This window comes from Mesocricetus auratus, unplaced genomic scaffold (genome assembly GCF_017639785.1).
Source record: "Mesocricetus auratus isolate SY011 unplaced genomic scaffold, BCM_Maur_2.0 Super-Scaffold_100011, whole genome shotgun sequence".
NCBI lineage: Eukaryota > Metazoa > Chordata > Mammalia > Rodentia > Cricetidae > Mesocricetus > Mesocricetus auratus.
Window position 1 is genome coordinate 58,453,766 of NW_024429195.1, and position 16,477 is coordinate 58,470,242.

At 43.2% G+C, this 16,477-nt stretch overlaps 1 non-coding gene across 1 annotated transcript; it reads left to right on the forward strand.

The window, feature by feature from the left end:
• The first annotated feature begins 12,688 nt into the window (after nt 1-12,688).
• On the forward strand, nt 12,689-12,792 carry LOC121143425. The gene has a single exon (XR_005880614.1). It is a non-coding gene; the product is annotated as a U6 spliceosomal RNA (small nuclear RNA).
• Nucleotides 12,793-16,477: the final 3,685 nt, after the last annotated feature.

A 16,477-nucleotide genomic window follows, 5' to 3' on the forward strand; every position in this document is an offset into this window, starting at 1 on the left:
TACCATCCAGCAAAATACTGTATTTTTATCATGATTACTTGGTTTCATTCATCTTTTTCACACACACGCATGCACGCACGCACACCTAAGAAAAGAACGAGTATTTACGGGTAAAGCAATGTTCTTTTCATTTACTCAGCTTTTTCCTATACTTGCCTACAAGTTATTGAGGTTTTTTTTTTATCTAGTATGAATAAGAAAAGGCTGTTTGCTTAACAATAAAAACAGATCGTCAAAGTTTGACTGCCTCCTTTGCCCTTTGCTGTTGTCATTCTCATTTCCTTGAGGAAAATCTCAGTTAAGAAGCAGTTCTCAGCTCTGGAGGCCTTCCTCACTCTGGGCCCTGCCAATGTATTCAGGTGGCCATTCAGATTCTGGGAAACTGGCAACAATTGGATGTTTTAATGGAGGTAGTTACTTCCTGTATCTCTTTCTTCCCCACCTTGCCCTCAGTCACATTTCTCCTGCCTGGTGTGTTCCCTGACAGGGCCTCGGACATCTCAGAGCTGAGGTGGCAGGGCACGCTCGTGAGTGCACATCTGTGGGTCTCATCAGTTTTATGCAGGTATGTCATCATTAGCTGATCTTCTGTAAGTGTCTCCTGAACTCCTCTCTCACTGGGCTGACTTGGAAGTATGGTGACAAGCGTGCAAAGCCAGAGGTCTCTCGGAGTAAGAAGACCTTCAAGCAGCCGGCATGGATTGAATGTGAAACGGTCCTCACAGGCTTCATGGGTGAACATTTGGTCCCCAGATGGTGGCATTGATTTAGAAGATTATGAAATCTTTTGGACTTGGTGGGGAAGGCTGGCTGGCATATTTAGGGCCAAAAGGTGGGGCCTTGAGGCTTGTAGGCCACTTACACTTCCAGCTAAGCTTTCTGTTTCTTGATCAATGCCATTCGACAAGCCGCTTCCACCTGTTGTCAGGGCCACCGCTCCTGCCACCACAGCTGCAAGACACTCTGGCCTCCGTACCTTCCAGACTATGGAGGGCTACATCCCATTGGCCATGAGCTGGGTGATTCATTCCTCCTTTAGATCTTTCTGTCAGGGATTATACTGAACCAAACTGAAAGGAATTAGGTAGAACTGGAGGAACATTCTGGAAGCAAGACTGAATTAAGTTGCTAATTTTCTGTAGGAAGCCATAAGCAAAATCATTATGTTACAAAGACCCTCAAATGGCATACAAGTAGAAGTATATGCCAAAAAATCAGGAAATTAACTGATAAAAGTAATGTTGATTGCCTGGGTTTTGTGACATTAATTGCTATTTAAAACTATATTTGTTACCATCTCCTATTGAGGTGAACAGTGTTTTGTAAATTAATATAAAAAAGAGGATAACTAAACTACCCAGACATATGGGAAACTGCACATAGAAAATAAGACATGATGCACATCAAACAATCACTTATGAAGAATAATTCACTCTCTTTAGGGACAAGGTTGAGATATTCCTTGTTCAAGGAGACTGTCCCCTGTGCACATTTACTTTCTGTATTTCCATAAATATTTAGCTTTTTAACTTTTCTTCTGTGAGTGAATTTTTGGGGTTAAATTATGCACAGATATTTAGCTTAAATTTGGTATAGTTGTCTTTTTGTGTGCCTAGACACACTAACGTCAACTTGTGCGATGGATATGATGAGAGACTATACCAACTTGTTGCTTGGTCATCTGTTAAAGACGCATTGTGGGCTCTACAGTAGGATGAGGGAATAGCGACAGAGACAGAGGTGTAAAGATGTGAAGAAAAATAGCCTTTAATCCCAGATATTGGGAGGCAGAGGCAGGTGGATCTCTGCGAGTTCAAGCCCAGCCCGGTCTACAGAGTGAGTTCCAGGATAGCCAGGACAATTTCACAGAGAAACCCTGTTTCAAAAAGCAAAAACAAAAAAGAAGGTGTAAAGAACAAACAGCAGCCGTTGTTGGGTTGGGGGTCTATCTAGATGGTAGTCAGGAAGACTAATTACATGTCTTAAGAATTCAATTAAGCTCTGAAGGATAAAACAAAATCACATTGAGAAAAGGAAGAGTCTTTGGGGCAAAATGTGCTGTTGAGGCGTGGTTGAGCGTCTTGTGTTTGTGTAAAAGGAAGCTGAGTAGAAAGGACACAGCAGAGAATCGGAAGTAGAGTAGGCTCCCGTCCTGAAAGACTTTGTGGGAAGGCTTTGAGTAGAGCACGACACACATACTTGTAAACCAAATTATGTGGTTCTTTGAACACAGGGAAACTTAATTTGCACATATACTTTTAATTTAATGAATCTGTGACACCACTCAAGATTCTTGGACTCTATGTCATGGACGTAAGAGTCAGTGAGACATGCATCCGCTTAGATGGATTCACAGATACGACAGTGATGATCTCAAGAGTAACTGGTGCTCACAAGCGGTAATACCAATGACAGTCAGCTGTGCCAGAATTCCAGAATAAGTAAACAGTATCAGCTACTGTGAGCATCCTTTAACTGTGACATGTGCACTGAATGCTCAAACAACCCTGCCTGGATACCTACAGGGCTAAAAACCAGTATTACATAGTTCCTATGCTACCATCTAAAGATTCCTTAGGTCTCTTCATTCATAGCATTAATTCAAAATGAAACAATAAACTGCACTTCAGAAGTTCTACCCACAGAATCGTGAAGCAATATTTTCTCCTGAATATATACTCAATAAAAATTTCCCCCCAATTTTACATTAAAGTCAGTGATCATAATATTAGACATAATTTTAAATCAGTTTCCCTTAAGCAAGAAATTAGTCATTTTAGAATTTGAAAATGTTTCTATTATGATCTATCACATAGGTTAAAAATATAATGGTGACGTTAGTCGGTACTGAAATCATTTTCCAGGCTAAGTTCTGGTTTCTTACCTCATTTGAAGTAAATGCTTTGCTAACTTATTAATCTGAAGGAAGTGTACCTTTGGAGGTGGTTTGAAAAGAGTTTCTCTATTTATAGCTCTCAAATGGTGGTAATACAAGGATGTGTCATACTTACCCAGTATTAGCATATGCAAAATGCAGATCACTCAATAATTTATCTAATTTTCTTTTAGCCAGATTCTTGCCTTCAGAAGGTCTAACCGGCTTCCTTCTTTGCCTTGGCTCTGATTCATGCTGAGTTCTGTGGCAGGTTCTAATTTTTATAATGCAGAATAAGTTTAAGCCAGAAGGCAGGTTGCCAGATATTCCCAAGGAAAGTTTTAAAGTGGAATGAAGTAGCACTATTCATTGTGCTCCTTGGAAACAGAGGAAATTTCCATGGATAAACATTTGTGTTGTTTCCCTCTTCAGCCAAGACCTTCCCAGAAGCGACGCCATCAGTGATGCTGTCTCTCTAGCTAGACACTGCAAAGACAGCGCGGTCATCAGCAGAAATGTACAGGCCCCACACTTGGATCGCGGCAAGCTCTAGCCTGCGGCGATGTTCGGCGGCATTTCCCAGCCAAATGCAACTCCCCTCTCCCGTATTTGACTCTTCAATACTTAGCAGCAGTTGGGTTCTGATGCCAAATGTGCAAACCTCAGGGCGCCCACTCCAAGCAGTTATCCTACTCTAGGTCTCCAAATTCACTTCCGAAACCAGTCCTGGGTAGGCAAGGAGTTAGTTAGATACACATACCCGGGGAAAACAGTAGCTGGGATCCCTGGCAGCCACAAAGCCCCTTTACAGTTAAACACACTTGAAGCTACATTTAGGATGTTTCGTTTACATTGGAAACTGAGGCATGATGGGGATGTTCTTTTGTATATATGTTTCTCTTTACTGGTTGATGAATAAAACACTGATTGGTCGGAAGCCTGGCAGGAAGCATAGGCGGGGCTACCAGACCAGGACAAGGCAGCGGGAGAGGAAGGCAGAGAGAGGCCAGGGAGAGAGACACTGTGCTGCCGAAGGAGTAACATGCCGGATTAGGGGTAAGCCACAGCCTCGTGGCAATGCATAGATTAATAGAAATGGGTTAATAAGACAGAGATAGCCAATAAGAAGCTTAAGCTATTGGCCAAACAGTTTGCAAATTGATATACGTCTTTGTGTGTTTATTTGGGGCTAAACGGCCACCATGTACACTAATGAAGAGTCTGTACCCACGGAAGACCTGGTGTCATAGGGCCATGTGCCATGTGCACTGTTGCTCAGTAGCCTTCTGTTTTATGGAGATTGTGGAAAGAAATACCTAAAAGGAGGCATGGCTCACCATGATTTGAGATAGGAGATACTCTATCTCATGAATATGCCATCTGCCTCATGAATATTCATATCTTCTTTAAAATTCATGACTCAGGGCTGGGGAGATGGCTCCCCACTTAAGAACACTTGCTGTTTCTCCTAAGGACTAAGTTTGGCTCCCAGAAGTAGGGCAGTCCACAACTGCCTATAACTCCAGCTTCAGGGAATCCAACGCTTTCCTGTAGGCCTTATTTGGTACACGCACGTGTACAAGCACACACCTAAAAATAAATCTTGAGGAAAAATAAAATAAAATCCCCAACACAGAACTACTGTGGCTGTTCTTTGCCTTGAGGCAATCCACTCCAAACTTTCTTTGGAGTACTGGCTCTGTCTAGATTTGCTAAATAAACTTCTATTCCAACTGTCGGTGTCTCTTGACTGAAATCTCTCTTTCAAGAAGACAAGAAGTGAGAGAACCCCAACAATAATAATACCTACCTGAGTATAGCCTGGACCCCACAGATTAAGGGGCTGGTCTAACTAAATTGCCCCCACTTCAAAGGCCAAATCCAAGTTATAGCACCAGTGCTTTTGACTCTCCAGCAATAACCTGAAATTCCTGTGGTCTTCCCTCCAGTGTTCATATTTGCTAGAATGGTTCACAGAAGTCACACAACCAAGGTTACCTGTTTGGAGTTTGCCATTAAAAAATATACAACTCAGGAAGAGTCAGATGCACGTTTGAGGCAAGAGCTTGGAGCTTTCATGGGCCTCTCCAGGTGTAAATGTCATAGCAAAAGCAAAGATACTCAAAGAAAGAGACATCATGCCTTTCCCTTTGCCTAGCAGACTATTGAAACGATGGACTTCAAGAAATTGGAGTTTCCTAAGTGGATCCATGCTAGAAAGAAAAGATTGCTGTCTTGGTGCCAGTCACAGGAGGATCTCATCTCTTAGGAACAGATTTCCCTGGGTCAGTGAGATGGGTCAGCAGGCGAGCAAAGGTCCTGGGCAAAAACAGCTATAACCTGAGTTCAAATCCTGGAACTCATGTAGAGATGGAAGGAGAGAGATGACTCCTTGAAGTTGTCCTCTGACCTCCACAATGTGCTGTGGCATACACACGATAATAGTAATAAATAAAAAAAAGTGTTTTAAAAAGGAATACATTACACACAGTTCTGACCATTTCCCAGGAAACCTTGCAGGACAGACTGGAGCCACAATGACTATGGGATTGCCTTGACCAAGACTCTCTAGGTTCTGGATATTTCTTGCCTTCTGTTTAAACCTAACCTGTGTCAGGACCGGGAAGGTGGACTTGGGGGGTGTGACATGGCCTCCTTGTTGTTCCTCTTCCCCTTCTCTGCTTCTCAATATCAATTGTCTCTTTATGGGGTGTTGAGTAGGGGGTGGCTGAGCCTAGCTTGTTAGGTCAGCCAGAGCCCAGGTAGCGACTCTGAAGGCACCAACCTCACGGACAGACATGCTGCTCTGCCCAGAACCTCTTTGTGTTAAGCACCCTGAAAGCTCTCTGCTTGTGTGGATGTCAGATGACAACTTTGAAGAGCTGGTTCTCTCTTTCTTCCATGTGGGTTCCAGGGATTGAACTCAGGGTGCCAGCCTTGGCTGCCGGAACACTCAGCTATCTAACTTGCACTTCAAATTATTTTTATGAAGGCAATATAAAATACATATCTCACAGTGTCTATAAGAGATAAGGAAGCTGTAAGCTAATTTTAAATGAATTAGTTTCATTTCCTCTTGCTATGAGATAATGTCATGACAAAAGCAACTTAGAGCAAAGGGGTTTATTTTAGCTTATGGTTCTGGGTTACGGTCTATCATAGCAGGGAGACCAAAAGTGGGCAGGACTTGAAGCAGCTGCTCATGCCACAGACACAGTCAAGAGCAGAGTAAATGAAGGCATGTATATTAATGCTCAGTGTTCTCTCTCCATTCAAATACAACCCAGGATGCCCTCCTGAGGAAATGGTGCCACCCACAGTGGGCTGGTATTCCCACTTCAAAGAAAATAACCAAGGTACACCCCCCACATGCACGCCCCCAGGACAGCCTAATCTATTCAGTTGACAAATTCAACTAACCATTGCACTCTCAATACTGAGTAACTATAAATTAGAAGATTGCAACAGCAATTCATAACCACAAAGGATTTTTGTACACACAGTTCAACTCTAGAAAATCAAGTAATATTTGCTGTCTATCATACTGTCCTAGTTGGTATTTTAATGCTGTAAAGAGATACCACGACCAAGGGCAACTTGTTTAAAAACAAAACACGTAACTGGGGCCTGGCTTACAGTTTCAGAGGGTCAGTCCACGATCATCATGGCAGGAGGCAACGCCGCAGGCAGGCCTGCAGATCATGGCTACAAAAGCATGTGGAGAGGCTAACTGTTCATGTAGACCTGGGAGCACAGAGACTGAGCCAGGAAATTGCCAGAGATAACAGACCCCCCAAGAACCCACTCTGAGGGATCTACTTTCAACAGCTAGGCATACCTTCCAAGGCTTCAAAAACCTTGCATAATAGCACAACCAGCTGGAAACGAAATATTCAAAGCATGAGATTGTGGGACATTTGAGATTAAACCTTAACACATGTGAAAGTGATTCACCAAGAGTTAAGCGCCAAGAAATAACTGAAAAGATCCAAACTATAGGCAGACTCCATTAACCCCTGCTTCGGGAAGGAATGGCCTCATACAGTCCACTCTACAAATCAGGGCAGCCTCAGGGCTAGCCTGGTGCTACCAAGAGGATTAAGACAAAATGGAGACAGTGTGTGGCTTCTAAAACTAGGTCAGCAGAAGACATTGCATCTTTTGTCCTGCTCTGAGGGAGCCAGCCAATAGCCTGTGGGACTACTCAGCAACCACATGAGGAGGTCTCTAGAAGAGGAACAGAGGGCCTTGGTCCACTTGCCAGTCATGCTAGTGAGCTGGTTTGAAGTCAATAAAGCCTTCAGATGGCTGCAACCCCGCCACACCTGATCGCAGACTCAGGCACTTCTAGCCTTGATTCTCTGCTAAGATGAGACGCCAGGGCTAGGGGGATGGTGGCTAGTTACTGACGTTCCAGCCCAATGAGTTTAGAGGTGATTCCTCATACTGAAAGGGATAAATAATACAGAGATAGCTTTGAAAAGGGCACCAAACTTACACAGTTACAATGAGATTCATCTGAGCCTCCAAGAAACTGGTGGTTTTGTGCTATTTAAATATCCCAGGTCAGAGAAAAGAACACTTTTTATGGAATGAACATAACCTTCCTATCCAAGGCAGACTAATGTGGGGCCCAGACAATCAGAACACAGAGAGACAGAAAGGCATTGAAACTATCAATCCAGCCCTTAGGTTGGCTCAGGTATGACTATTCATGCATGCACTCTAATTAAAGCACTTATAAACTTGATCAAACGATGCATTAAAACAACAAAGCATGATTACATAGATTGTGATTGAATTTATCCATAGTAAAATTTACCTCTATAATCTATTACATAGCATATTCAGAAGGCAGACTTGGTAATTGTCTCAATGGATATTTCAAAATCATTTGATACTGGGCTGCCTAGGTGATCTAGGCGATTCTGATCTTTAAACAGAAAGAGTGGCAGGAGAGCAGTTGTCACAGCACATTAGGATGTGTCACAAAGTCCACAACATTCACTTAGAGCAAACTGACTAGTGAACGTCCGGTTGCCTGGAGAGACATTAACGTTCGAGTTAATGGACAGACAACAGTTTAATTACTGACAAATAGAAACTACTAGCCTGGCTTGATGGTACTCGTGAGGTGGAGTTAGGAGACTCTGGAGTTTGGGGTCATCACTGGCTATGTGGTGAATCCCAGGCAAGGCCTGAACTCCTTGCCTTACATGAGACTCTCTCTTTCAAAATCAAAACAGAAACTACTATCACCACCGTGGTGGATTGGATGCAAAATGCTCCCTATATAGAGGCCATGTGGCTGCACACTTGATCGGCTGGTAGTGATTTGGATAGGCTGTTGAACCTGTAGAACAGGAGCCTCACCAGAGGAAGTAGGTCCCGGGGGGAGAGCCTTGAGGTTTTATACCGGCTCTCACTTCCTGTTTGCTTTCTGCTTTTTTAGTATGGGCACTGTGTGTGTAGGCATTTTGGACGGATTGGATGGGATAGGTATCCTGGAGCTCGGGAGTCACAGAATACTGAGTGTTACACAGCTCAGATGGAAAGGTGTCCTGGAGCTCGGGAGCCAAGAACTACCACAGGTTGTAGTAAGCTTAGCAGCTTACAGCCTTGCCTCAGGGAAGGGCTTCCCCAGTGTATTGGCTCCGCTCTGGCAGGACAGGGTCTTTCAGCTGGGGATGTTCGCCCAGTGTAGCAGTTTTGCTCTGCAGAAGGTTTCTTGGGTGAAGTTGCAACAGTTCAGCACTGCTCCCGGAGAGTAGAGAGTGGAGAGCGGAGAGAGGAGTGTAACAACTCCTCTCTGCCAAGGGAAGGTTTCCCCAGCAAAAGTGTTACAGCCCTGCTCTCTCTGCTCTGCCCAGGGTCATCTCTGCTCCCCCGCTGCCACAAAAGAAGATCTTCACCCAAAGCTCATCCAAGGGGTTTATTGGGAGGGAAGAATCCAGGAAGTGGCTGTCCTCTGCCACAGTGGCAGAGGACAGACAGCCTGGTAGGGAGAACAGACAGAAGCGGAACAGACACAGGGGTTATATAGGGCTTCGAGGGTGGGGATTGGTCAGATTTTAATGCTGAGATCAGATTGGCTAGAGCTCTGCTCCAGGATTGGTTGGTTTTCTGCACAGGATTAGGGTCAGATTTGGCTCTGGTTTCAGGGCCGACGTGTATTTCTTTCTCTGATCCTTTTTAGCCCTTTGGCTCCAATTTTAGGGCCAGGGTGCATTTCTTTCACTGACTCTGATTCCAGGGACAAAATGTGTTTCTTTGAGACTGGTTTCAGGGTCAGAGTACATTTCTTTGGTTCTGATTGCAGGGCCAAAGTGTGTTTCTTTGGCTCTGCTCAGGGTGTTTTTCTTTGACTGGTGCCTTTTCCCTACAGTGTGGCCACTCAGGAGGCCACCATGCTTTCTCTACCTGATATCACATCTTCACTCACAGGAAGGACTGCATCCCCCTTGAAACTGTAAGCCTAGAGAAGCCCTCTCTGAAGGACATGCACGTGGTATGTATTAGCAACCTGTCTGGTTGCTGTGGTAAAACACCCCGAGAAAAGCTCTCAGCTTGAAGCACAAGAGCTTCAAGTCGCATCATTTCTATGATCAGGAAGCAGAGTGATGCATGCTGGGACTTAGTCACATTTTTCTGTGTATTCAGCCTGGCGTTTAGGCTGGGTCTTCCCCACAGGTAACCTAATCTAACAATCCCTCACAGATACCACCAGAAGCCTGTTTCTAGACCTTGTCAAGATGACAAGGAGGGTTGACCATCACACACAAGGGGATGAGTTATGTGTGATTTATACATGAGGCTAAAATAGTCCCGCCTCCCCATGATTCTGAGCTCCTCCCAGATAGGCCAAGAAGCTCCAGCTTTCAGGAACTGTAAAATCATGTTTATGAAGCATCAGGCTCCAGGAAAGAAATGTCAGGTTGGTTTATAAAGCTTATGGGAGAAGAAGAGTCTTATTTCTCATGGTTCATATTTGGAAGCAGGAGACCTTGGTTCATCCTTAATTTCCATTGTCTTCAAAGAGAATTCAGGGCAAACTATCTCTTTGTCTTCTATATCATTAGACAAAAGATGTCAAGTGTAGGTGCTCACATCTCCAAGTCAACAATGTAATATAGTGCTTTTAAAGGGCTACTGTAGGGCCCAGAGAGCTCAGTGGTCAAGAGCTGCTCTTCCAGAGGACCAGGTTCAGTTCACAGCATCCAAATGGTGGCTCAAAACAATCTGTAAATCCAGTCCCAGGGGGATCTGATACGCTCTTCTGACTTCTGTGGGCACTGTATACATGTAGTATATACACATAGACACAGACAAAATGCCCCCCACACACATATTTTTGATGAAAAATAAAACAAAGGACTAATGCATATTGATCCTAGCTTCTAGATGAAACTGGATAAAACAGAGCCCAGGCGATAGGCATTATCTAGAATGCTATGAGTCAGACCTCATGTCCAATCTCCAAAGTGAATTCACCGTGTTCCTGCTTCTTTGGGGCACTGGCAAAAATATTAAAGATAACTTACAAGCAAAAAAATTGAATTTTTCAATTTGGCAAAGTTTTTTCACTCATGAATTATTAATCACACTATCTAAAAATATTTTTCATCCAAGAGCTCCAAAGCATTAAGCAATATAATTCTGCTTTCTCTTCAGACTGGCCTGTCTCAGTGGTTAAAGAACAGTCAGTAGGCTGACTACTTACTCCTCACATACAGAAGCGAAGGCATTGCTGTCTATCACCATAGAAAACTTGAAGATGGTATTTGAAAACACGATGATATCAAAACCTTTTCAAAGAAAATTTTCTGAAAGATAGATGCCCAGGCATCATTCAACCCTGGTGAGAATGTAGACCAATGGTCTGTACCCATTAGGGGAGACAAGGGTGATTACATTCTTTGGTCTTTGAGGGATTTATTATATTCAAATCTACAGAGTGTTTTGGGACACGAAATTTGAGTCTCTTGAAACTTTAAATATGCTACATGCAGTGGTTTAAATGAGAATGTACCCCAAAGGCTTAGATGTTTAAATAGTTGGTCTCCAGTTGGTATAGATGTTTGGGATGCTTAGGAGGTGTGGCTTTGCTGGAGTAAATATGTCACTGGGGGACTTGGAGAATTCTCTTTCTCTTTATGTCCTGCTTGTCACTCAGGCAGCTCTTCCTGCTGCCACAGTCACCTGCCATGATGGACATTATCTCTTTGGAACCACAAGACCAAATACGCTTTTCACAAGTTGCCTTGTTCATGGTGTTTTTGTTTTTTCACAGCAATGCTTTAAAATGCTATTTTAGGATTTGCCTTTTTGTCCTTGAGACAGAGTTTCTCTACATATGCCTGGCTGTCCTGGAACTCAGAGATCAGCCTGCCTCTGCCTCCTTAGTGCTGGGATTAAAGCCATGAGCCACCACACCAAGCCATTTTGCTTTTCTAAAACAGGGTCTCCCTATGTCATCCTAGCTGGCCTGGACTTTACTGGGTAGACCAGATGGTCTCAGACTTGCTGTGTTCCTCCTGTCTCTGTCTCCAGAAAGCTGGGCTTGTAGGCATGTGCTTCTACACCAGGTGAAATATGCTGCAGCTAGCTGACCTTCAAGTCACAGAGCATTGTCAGCCTTAGGTTGTTTACCAAGAAGTGCCAGAGAAAAAAGAAAACTGTTTGTTCAGCAAAACACTCTAGACTACAAAAAAATGAGAGGAAATACTGAGAATAAACAGCACATCATTTTTATCTATGGGATAGGAAGTTTTTATTTATGGGAAGGAAGTTTTAGTGGGAGAAGGAAAGGGAGAGAGAGGAGAGAGAAGACAGATAAGAAGAGAGAGACAGAGGGGGGCTGTCTCACATTGACTTCCTCCCTCTCTTTCTCCCTCTCCTTTCTCTAGAAATTCTCAGTGTTCTTCCAATGAGCTACAGCCCCAGCTCTAACCTCAACTTGCTATGTGAACAAGGATGACCTTGAAGTCCAGGCCCTTCTGTCTCCAATTACAGGTGCAGGGGATATGGATTTATACCACCATATCTGGCCTTAGAACCTGCTTTTAAACAATTAGAAAATAAAATGATAGTAAAAAAGAAAGAACAGATTTCAAGATTCTTACTGACATTTATATTACTAAGGCCAGAACCCTTGTGGTGGTTTGAATGAGAACAGCCTTCATATGCTTATATATTTACCTGCTCAGTCCCCAGTAGAGGAACTATTTGGTAAGGATTAGGAGGTGTGGCCGTGCTGGAATAGATATGTCCTTATTGGAGGAGGTATGTCATGGGGGGGGGGGAGAGGGGAGAGGGAAAGATAGATTTTGAGGTTTCAAAAGCCTACTCCTGGCCCAGTGTCTTCCTCTATGTGTCTGATGCCTGCAGATCAGGATGTAAAGCTCACAGCCACTGCTCCAGTATGTCTGTCTGCCTGCTGCTTACCTATGGTGATATCTTGCTTGTACAAATAAAGCCTGAGTTTGGTTGCATTAAGGACAAACAGGAGATTTCCTTATAATGCCCTTGGCTTGTTGCCAAGTGATAGAAAAATCTTTTCTCAATCCTTTGCTATTGACATGGTGTTTCTATGAAATTCTGAAGCCTTTAGCACATTTCCTATCAATAGTTGATCAATTTCATCTTTACCTTGTGGTAGAGGGCCTGGCAGACCTGTATGGGATCAGATGTCTGTTATACATATGGGATGATTCCTGTCCCTGATTATGTCTTGCAACTGAATAAATAATAAAGTCAATTCTGCATCATCTGGTAGAAATTCTGCGGTTTCAATATGTAAAACAACTCTTTCTGGTGCTTGCTTTCTGCAGCACATGTACTGAAATTGGGATGATACAGAGAAGATTAGCTCCCCGTGCAAGGATAACACCCAAATTTGTGAAGTGTTTCATAATTTTAAAGAAAACAAACATTTCTGACATTAATGCCAAAAAAAACCCCACAACTCTTTCTGCATACTCTGAATCAGTAACTATGTTGAGAGGTTCTTTGTGATGCATTAACAATCCCCCCCACCATGATGATAATGGACTAAACCTTTAAAACTGTACTCAAGCCCTAGTTAAGTGTTTCCTTTTGTAACAATTGCTTTGGTTATGATGTCTCTAAATAGCAATAGAACAGTAACTAAGACAAACCCTAATATAAGGATAATTTTGTTTAAGGAAATAAAGACTTTTCCCCCCAGAGACCTGATTTACTCTTAATGGGAAAGATTGAGATAGTAGATCTAAACTGAATTGGATATAAAACTATTGGGGATTTTCTTTTTTCTAGAAATACCCTATGGCTGGGAGAATCAACTGGAGCATATGAAAGATTTCAGAGACTGTACTCAGTGTGAACCTACTGCTTACCCCAATCCAGAGTTGGAGCTGATTGCCAGGGGCTAGCACTCTGTTCACTAGAAGCTGCAGTGAGGTGGCTTATCCATGGCACACGGTTGCATAAGGGAAGGAAAGATGGCCAATAAAAGTCAGAGTGACATTGCCATAATAATGAGAAACATTATTTACGTGGATGGTAAAATACAGCCAGCCACAAAGCTCTGAATTGTGCTAGGGCTAGAGAACACATTGGCTACTTGGAACTGTCAGCTTGATACAACCTAGAATCATCTAGATTGTGAGAGAGTCTCAAAGGGGGGACTCTCTGGATTAGGCTGGCCTTTGGACTATCCTGAATATGTTGATATAGGAGGACCCACCCACTATGGGCGGTACCACTCCCTAGGCAGGGGATGGTGCTAGGAGCAGAGGAAGTGAGTGGAGCACTAGCTTGTATTGCTCTGGGTTTCTGGTTGTGGAAGAAATGTGACCAACTTCCTCAACTCCTGTATCTGTGACTTCTCTAATATGAGGGACTGTTACCTGAAACTGGAGTAGAAATAAACCCTTAGTGCCCTAAATTGCCTTTGTTGGGGTCCTTAAACACAGCAACAGGAAATGAAAATGAGTCAGTGGACAAGGACAACATTAATGCAAAAGGCTTTATCACCATAGCGTATGAAATATAGGATTTGGCACACAACGGACAAATCTATATTGAACGAGAAACTTTGTAATGGTATTTTCTAGCCATCCATTTTGTCATAGTAATTGTAATTTTATCTTAAAGAGAGGATCAACAATAGGGTATCAGTATATCAAAAATCACATGTCAAATAATAACCATTTTTCTTGGTTTCTGAGACAGCATCACCCTGGGCTTCACCTTGCCAGAGCTGATCTTGAACTCCTGTTCCTCCTGGCACCAGGAGGGACAGCAGGTGTGTGCTCCCACACCTCGAATGTGGCCCCTTCCTTTCCTTCCTCCCACCCCAGTTTTCTTACTCTCTTTATCGTGGGTGTGTTCATGTACGTGAGTGTAGATGCGTGGATGCCACAGTAACTAGAGATGTCACAGGATAAACTCACTCACGTCCATGCCTTCCGCTTTGAGACAGGGTCTCCTGTCATTTACCGTAGGGCATGCCAGGCCAGAGGGCCCGTGAGCATCTAGAGAGTCTCCTCTCTTTGCTTCCCATTTTGACAAGTGCTGGGATTTCAAATTAGTGCTATTGTGTCTGGCTTTTTGTGGGTTCTAGGGATGGAAATTCAGGTCCTGATTGTAGAATAAGCACATTCCCCACTGAGCTATATCTCCAGGCTCTCCTTACTGTTTTTTTTTCTTTTTTAACTTTTGTGTTTATTTTTACTTACATTATTCAGCAGGGTGCCTTTAAAAATGTCTTTCTACATGAAAGGTAAATATGTTTAGAGAAAGCAAAAAGAATTTTCTATCTCCATGTACAGGCTTCTTTTTAAATCTCTTGCTCTCTTGCTTTCATATCTTTCCCTATTTTCTGGAGACTCAACTAAGCTCTGCATGGGTAAGAAAGCAACTGTTGGGAAAAGATAACCTGCACCTAGTTACCATGGCAAAAGGCTCCGTGAAATTAGATGCATATGCACTGGATGTTGGTAGACTTTAAGACGGGAAAACGGGGTGTTTGGTACATGTGTTATCTCCTTCTGTGATGACATAGCTTCCCGAGCATCTCTAGGCCCTACAGCTTCTCTGCTCACAGTGTTTCCAGTAGTGTAAGTAAGAAAGACACAAGAATGTGGTTCCGGTTCTACAGACAGAATTCTCCCCATCTGGTGCTCTTCAGAAATCAGAGTTCAAGGCAAGGTGAATGAGGAAGTAACTTTAGCTGGTGGACCTTTCTAGAGCTCAAGCCAGGCCGAGATCTCTGCTTGAAGAAGGAACCGTTGCAATCCAAAGAGTCAGGGTGTGTGCTCCTGGGGCTACAGCACAGATACAGGGGAGGTACAGAGGAGGTGCAGGGGGAGGCTATGCTTTACTAGTGGTTTCCCAACAGTCAGGATCACCTGGGGGAGTGTTTAAGACGCTGCCTCCTGGGTCTGCTCCCTGTGACCCGAGTGGGCTCTGGAATTGGGCGGCAGTGAATCTGTGCCCAGCACTGTTGAGCACAGGTATTATTTTGAGCCTGCTTATTATTTTGGATGCTTGTGTTTGAGCCATCATTTCAGCACTATTCTTATTCATTCAGCCATCCTACTCCTTAGGTTCTGGACTATTTTCATAGGTGAGGAAGCTGAGGCTGAGAGTTTAAATAAGCTGGCCTACTCAGACTTAGATCTGCTTCAGGAACCTTCTTAATCCCTATATTTTTTTTCAATCTGGATATGTAATAATGCAGATATACCCAAACTATAAGTTTTATTATTCCTATTCAGCAAAAATTCAGGTGCATGCAAATTTTGTTCTAGTTTCATTCTCAAAGAAGATAAACACACACACACAGTCTCAATACATACTCTAGGATGACCTTGAAACACTGACCTTTCTGCCTCAGGCTCTCCCAGGTTTAGGATTACAGGTGTGGGTGACCATAGCCAGTTAAGCTGTTGAATTATACTTGACTCATCCCTAGCAGAAATAATAACATTTTGCCTCATTGAAAACAATGGCTTCCTACTTTCTACTGACAAGAATGCCTAGGTTTTAGATTCTAAGCCAAGGTCTCCAGGATTTTGGATATATATGCCTTAGGAAATTCAGAGAATCAAAATTTGGGAGACCCTGGAATGGTCTATGTAGAAGGATATTTAACACCAAAGTCTGATGGGAAGGGGAGCCACATTTTCCTCAAAACCATAGTTTTGTGTTACCAAGGTCAGAAATATTGGCTTATCCTTTAAGTTTTTCTTCCATAGGAAGTCTTTTCACACAAGTGAAATATTTTAATCTTAGAAAACCAATTATGCCGTTTGCTCAACAAAACTATTATGGTTTGTACAGGCAGGCTTCTGGAAAAGCCAACTCTTGGGAAGTTGGTGGTTTAGAATGCCAGCTCTTACAGATGATACACTTAGACTAAAACACAGACATATCTTAGACAATGTTAAAAATAAGAGTGTGTCTGAAATTCACGTATCGCATGCCTCCGTGCACTTCCTGAACCCACCCGAAGCTGACTCCAGTTTCCATCCTGGCTGTAGAAGTGGCGCACTCCCTTTCCTAAAGAGACTGGGCTCCTACCTCCATCAGGCAGACGCCCTCATCAGGAATCTGTGT